We start from the raw sequence: 6,955 nt of genomic DNA on the forward strand, positions 1-6,955 counted from the left end.
GGCCCCTGTGTTTTCCATCTGCCTCCTTCTGCAATACCAGGAAAGTCCTGAGTGCTGATGAGGGACTTGAAGTGATTGGGAGCGCTTCAAACACAGGGGTTTGTCCTCAAATTACATGGCCCATTAACAAGCCTAAATTAAAACAACACTATTAGCAGGAGATCTGAGGGAGAAGGTGGCTCCAATTTTCATACAAATGACACATAACTGAATACCAGAAATTTAATATACCGATAATAGCCCTTTAAATCCAGCCTTACCAACTGCAATTATTAAAGTCTACACCAAGGCCCCCAAAATCTTAAGACTGACATTGGAAAGATCAGCAGATCACAGAAACCATTCACCTTTTTTTTTTTTTTTTAATTTGACATTGGTGTTTTGAGATTTCATCTTTTGAAACTGCTCAGTACCTATGAGAAATTAATAATACAATTAAATACCCCATGCAGGACTATTTTGCAGGTAGCAGAGGAATTGAATTAGCCCAGGTGCTCAAAAGGCTTCTCTAAAATACAGAATCATAGAATCATGGAATATCCTGGGTTGAAAAGGACCCACAAGGATCACCAAGTCCAACTCCTGGCCCTGCACAGGACAACCCCAAAAGTCACACCATGTATCTGAGAGAACTGTCCAAACACTTCTAGGACTCTGACAGGTTTCATGCCACAATCTCTGCCGTGGGAATCCTGTTCCAGTCCTCAACCACGCTCTGGATGAAGAATCTTTTCCTAATTTCCACCCTAAACCTTCCCTGACCCAGGCCTTGTGCTGCCTTGAATGATCACTCACTTCTGCCAAACCCCACAGCTTCAAAGCCTGAAGCATCCCTGGGCTGTTCCATGGGCTGAGCATCACCCCTGGGATCAAATAAACCCCTGGGTCTCAAAATCAAAGGTCAGCAATTGTGCTCAGAGCTGACACATGATGAGCCCTGCTGAACACCAGGTCCTTCACGTGCTGGGCAGCAGACAAGCCCCCACAATGGTTCCTTTCATCCTGACCTCCAAACCCCACCTCATCTTGGGTCACCACAGAGCCCTCTCCATCTGCGTGACTTTGCCGCCTGCCTCTGCCTCGGGACAGGCAAAGAAATCACTGCAGTGAAATTTAAAGAGCTGCCAGCACCCAAAATTCCTGCTTATTAGACATAATCATAATCCTATAATGACAATATAGTAGGTTATAATTTGCAAGAGAGGGGAAATCTTGACATAAATTGCTCGCTTCTGATTCACCAACCTGAGAGCAATTCTGGCACACTGGTTATGGGGAAAAGATTCTTTATCACAGAATCCCAGAATATCCTCACTTGGAAGGGACCCACAAGGGTCATTCAAGTCCAGCTCCTGGCACAGGACAACCCTAAAAATCACACCATGCAATTTACGTGTAAGCCTGAAAAGGAGAGGGCTTGGTATGAGTGCCACTCCCCTCTCCCACAGTAAATGATTTATTTATGGAAATTTCAGCACCCACCAGACTCAGCCCATCATGCTTGAGGTCATTATTTGCACCCCAGTCAGGGGCCAGGGCTCACTTCTTCAAGCCATTGTACCAACAAATGGAGGCAGAAACGTGGCCCTTGGGGTCATGGGTGAGCGGTGGGGTGGGCAGTGCTGGGTGAACAATTGTCTGGGTGACCTTAAGGGTCTTTTCCAACCTAAATGATTCTACAGTTCTGTGCAATCAACCTGTCCGACAAAGCACTGAGAAAAGCGAGGGGTTCTGAGCCAGAAAGGTGCCTGTTGCTCCTCACTCTGAATTTTGGCTGCCTTTGGGTTGCTCCAGGGCCAAGCTGCAGACAGACACCCCATTCCAGGCACAGCCCCGGCACCTGGATCAGCTGGGCTCCCTCCAGGTGCTGCAACACTGCGGCAAAGGCTCCCTTTTAAGCCTTAAAACACAAATAAGATTTACTGGGGGTTGCTGCAGTTTGAGGAAAGCTGAGTTACGGGTCTCCCTCCCCACAGAATGCAGATGCTGCTGTACGAACTGAGAGCATTTCTCGGGGGGTCTCCTTGGAACCCCCAGCAGACGTCTCCACATCTCACACCCCTGCACTTTTGCTCCATCCTCATCCCTGATGATAAAACACGTGAAATAAGGAGCTGGGAGAGACCCCAGGACACATTAAAGGTCATCCCAGCTCCATTACTCATCCCGGAGGAGAAGGCAGAGGGAAGGACCTGACTCACATCACAGCACCACGGAGAGAGGGGCTGGAGACACTGGAGCCTTGGGGCTGCTCCATGAGCACAGACCGCGATTTTCCTCCACAAGTGCTCCTTTTCCTGACTGCTCTCCCCAAACGATGCTCTGACAAGCACTAGAGAACCTTAATTTCCCCTCTGCATGTGTGGGCGTGTACCTGCAAGGGGATACTCCCGCTTTTCCACCTGAATATCAACATCCCCAGCAGCCTCTGCATGCCTTGCGTAGCCCTGGGGTCTGAGCCGCTTTCCAAAACTTCCCCCACATGCTGCACATCCCATCCTTACCCCAGCTCATTTCCTGCTCTTTACTATGGGAAAAAAACAGCTGTCAAGCATGTACAAAAATTGCCCCAAAGCCATGAAGGCTCTCATCAGAGCTAGAAAATCCCAGACTCCCTAAAGGACGTGGCAGAGCTTTCTCTCTGCCTCGGGCTGGCTCAGCCCCTCTCCCAGCATGGTCCAGGGGAGTCTTGGCCTTGCAGCACAGGGGGGAAGGAGGGCTGCAGGCAGGAGTGGTAGAAAAAGGTTATTTCTTGGTTTGGCACTGAGTCAGAGCTGGATTTTCTGCCTTTTGACAGCATTAACCAGAGCACCCAGATGTCCAAAGTATCTCTGGAGGAAGGAGCCCATAAAGTTGACCAATTCTTTCCTGGCTCAGGGCATGGCCAGGGTGTTAAAAACAGGCTCCTGGGAGCTGTTTATATGCAAGCCTGACCTTTCAACCTTTATTACTTTATAGCAGCCATTTAAAATCATCCCCCATGTCCATGCAAATACCATGGGTAACACCTCCTGGGGATGGCATGGCTAATGGGGAGCTGGGAGAAGGCTGCAAAATAAATGTTTCTTGCCTTCCCCGTGAACCAGAGCAGGCTCCTCTCCCGGCAAAGCAGCCATTCCTTTTTGTTTCCAGCCATCTGTGTTATTTTTGTGTCGTGTTACTGGTTAAAAATACCCCTTGCCAGCAAGAACAGAGTTATTTGGAGCACCCTTCTTTATCTTTGTTCGGGAAGAGCACACACCACCATCAGCTGCTTCCTTCCTCCTAAAAATCGTCTTCTGCAGAAACAAAAACAAAAAACATTGATCCTGTGCCTACTCTGTGGCCTTGGAGAGATGATTGTGGCCATGAGGGGATTTCCAGGCCTAAACTCTCCAACAAAGGGAGCCAGGACACAAGTGACACAAGTGCCTGTCACATGTAGGGTATGGGGGAGACCTTCCAGTGTCCCCCCTGGATGTCAAAGCTTCTGACTTCTGAAGGGGATCCTGCAAGCACATTCCTGGCTGCAGAAAAAGCAAATAAAAATAAATGAGTCTGGACATCAAGATGAGTTCACTGGAAGGTTTTTGCTTGTGGAGCATCTCCATGACACCAAGAATGAGAAGCCAGTAATGACCATAAATAATTTGTGAGGGAAGCTGGAGTGAGTGATGGAGCCAGCACAGCCCCAGAGCCTCCCCTGGCCTCCCACAGCTGCCACTTCAGAGGAACAAAAAATACTCAATGGGGTATCCAGGAAACCTAAAGCCCCTTCAGGATCCTGAACAAAAACAATTTGATGGTGCCAAAAGCCCAGGATATTCATTAATAACCACAACTGTTAATAGTGTATATGGAGCATCTCCTAAACTTTGCTCTCCCAGAAAACATCCTATAACTTGTTGAGATGAGTGAAGCTATCTCCCTCAATCTTTAGCAATCTTTAGTTGTTTTTATTTACTTCAGGGCATTCTGAGACCTGAAAGAATTCCTGGGGAAACTGTAGCACCCTGTGCTCAGCAGTGCCATGCCCTCATCACTGAATCAGGCCTTTCTTTTCTCCCTTTTTTTTTTCCAGGCTAAAGTAATCAGGGAGTAAAAGTCTGGAATCCAACCACAAGGAGCATGAAAATATTTGAACAAGCTGGTTTAAATCAAGGCTTTGACTTGCCTTTGTAATAGCCTCTTTGGTCCAGGCTTGGGCATGCTGCTGCATTTTGGCATGGAAAGCAAAGGATGGGTTTGCTCCATCTGCTCTCAGGGCGAGCACGGAGGCAGAAGCATGGCCTGTGGTCTCCAATATTCCAGAGAGAGAAAGGAAATTATTTAATCCTGTTTGTTTTTTTTGGTTTGTTTTTCTTTTGTAGTTAATCTGAGCAGGGTGGTTTTGATCACACAGCTCATCCCTCTCCATCCTGCAGCTCCCACTGAACATGGGGCAGTGTGGAAGAAACCCAGAGCACCAGAGGTGACACTGACCCTCCCAGTCGCTCCAATTTCTTTGTTTCATGTTTTTTTTCCTGTCTCCATACACCCAAAGCAACCATGTGCCTCCGTTTCCCACTGTCCTCCCTAGAACACACATCAGAGCCCAGCCCCGCACTCAGCAATGGCTTGAGCAGCCCAGTCTCCTGCTTTCCAAGGTAAATAATGACTTTGATTAGGAACTATGCCTAATTAACCACGTGGACTTGATGACTCAGCTGACTGTCAAAAGCTTTTTTGCTCTGGTTTCCAGTTATCACAGCTTGACCCAGCATCTGCCCCTGTGTGCATCAGTACAGACCCCAAAGCTCAGGGAAATCCCAGTTACACCAAGCAGGCCCTTCAGGCTGGCCTCAAGCTGTGACATCTCTTTGAGTGAGTTTGGCAAAACCCTTCCTGCAGGGGCCTCCTGAAAAGGAGATTATTTTTGTCCTCATTTGAATTTTGAAAAGCAAACAGGCTCTGTTGATTCAGACATCACACTTAGGCTCGGGGCGGTAAATATGCAAGGTTTGCTCTTTTTATCAGCTTGCTCGGCAAATCAATAGAAGGACTCAAAAACGTATTGTCATCATAAACGAAGGAATTCATTAATGCCCGTTGTTTGCCTCCGTGTTTTAATGGAATGCAGAGCAAATACATCCAGAGGGTGTTCGCTGAGGCCGGCAGCACGAGCCAGGATCTCCAGCCACTTGGAATTTGCCTGGGAGAAAGAGGTGAAGGAGGTGAAGAGGTGGCAGACCTGGAGGCCTGGGATTTGCATCCCTCTTCCTGTGCATATCCTGAGGGAAAGAAATTCATCTTTTGGACGTGCCCTCCAACACCTCCACTCCCTGGGAGGCATTTTGGGAGGGGATGTGTCTGGCTGAACTCTCACCTCTCGCAGAGCCCGTTACTTCGCCTGTGGGAGAGATTTCATCTCCTTTAACGCCTCTGGACAAAACATGTGAAAACTGCATTGCTTTAAATATTCTGTGCACCCTCCAACAGCCGTGTTCCCTCTCCATGAATCACCAGGACCCAGCCAGAGCAGCTGTCCTGGAGGTTGTATGTGCTCAGCAAATACGTTTTTTGGCACGGAGATGAGCGTTTTCCCTGCAGCACTTTTGAAGTGTAAAAGGGGAAAGATGCAAAGCGTCAGCTCCACTGCCATCACACGGCTCCAGGAGCTATAATCTACCATCCCATCCAGTCCCACGTGCCTCTGTCAGCACCAGACAGGAGTCTGGGCATGCCAAGAGTGACACTAATATATCCTATTTCTTAAACAAACCCTCCTCCCAGGTATATTGGGGAGCCAGACACAATGTGGGATCCATCTCATGTACTTTTGCCCACATCCCATGGATCCTCCTGAGACTTCAGCAGCCTGAACAAGGGAAATTCGTGGCATTTGCCCAGCATCCAGGTACCTACTGTGTTTGGCTGGAAGGAATTGCAGGTATCTTAATAGAATTTAAATATTTTAAAGTTTTCTCCTCGCTTGCTCAGCAGCAGAAGTGACCAAGAGCAACGTTCTGCACCTGGATTGGGGCAAGCCTCGGTGTTACAAGCTGAGGGTTGAAGGGATTGAAAGCAGCTCTGCCAAGAAAGATTTGGGGTGCTGGGGGATGAAAGGCTGGACATCACCTGGCAATGTGCACTGGCAGCCCAGAATGCCAAATGTGTCCTGGGCTGCATCCAAAGCAGTTCAGGCAGCAGGTGAAGGAGGGGATTCTTCCCCTCTATTTCATTCTCATGAGACCCCACCTGCAGTGCTTCATCCCACTCTGGGACCCCTGACTGAAGGACACGGACCTGTCTGAGCCAGTCCAGAGGAGGCCATGAAGCTGCTTCAAGGTCTGGAGCTCCTCTGCTCTGGGGCCAGGCTGGGAGAGGTGAGGAGTTCACCTGGAGAGAGAGAAAGAGTTCTCTAAGGAGAGCTCAGAGCCCCTTCCAGGGCCTAAAGGGGCCCCAGGAGAGCTGGAGAGGGACTTGGGGCAAGGGACAGAGGGACAGGACAAGGGGCAATGGCTTCAAACTGCCAGAAGACCAGGTTAGGTGAGATATTGGGAAGGAATTCTTGGATGTGAGGGTGGTGAGGCCCCGGCACAGGGTGCCCAGAGAAGCTGTGGCTGCCCCTGGATCACTGACAGTGTTCCAGGCCAGGCTGGAGAGGGTGTGGAGCAGCCTGGGATAGTGGAAGGTATCTGCTCATTGCAGTAATTTTGGAAGGAGATGGCTTTTAACCCAAGCTCTTTCATGATTCTGTGACCCTTCTGCTGTCCCCATCCTGGCACAGCCCCTGCATGCTCACACAGGGATTAATCTGGCCCCATATAGTGCCTGCCTCAAATGGAGCCACCGCCAAAAACAAGCTCATTTGCACATATTTATCATCAGGAAAAAAATAGCCGCTCACTCATCCAGAACATTCATCTCTAAATATTTACAAAGCATTATTTATCTGAATAAAAGAGACATTTTTCACTCAACAGACCAGGCATAT

The 6,955-nt window shown here is 48.8% G+C and overlaps 1 long non-coding RNA gene across 1 annotated transcript; it reads right to left on the reverse strand.

Annotated features, from left to right (window-relative positions):
* Positions 1-4,960: 4,960 nt before the first annotated feature.
* On the reverse strand, positions 4,961-6,357 carry LOC147652785 (uncharacterized). The gene is made up of 2 exons (XR_015288386.1): positions 5,345-6,357; positions 4,961-5,249 (listed from the first exon to the last, which is right to left on the reverse strand). It is a non-coding gene; the product is annotated as an uncharacterized LOC147652785 (long non-coding RNA).
* Positions 6,358-6,955: the final 598 nt, after the last annotated feature.

This window comes from Cyanistes caeruleus, chromosome 6 (genome assembly GCF_971803275.1).
Source record: "Cyanistes caeruleus chromosome 6, bCyaCae1.hap1.1, whole genome shotgun sequence".
In the NCBI taxonomy this organism is placed as follows: domain Eukaryota; kingdom Metazoa; phylum Chordata; class Aves; order Passeriformes; family Paridae; genus Cyanistes; species Cyanistes caeruleus.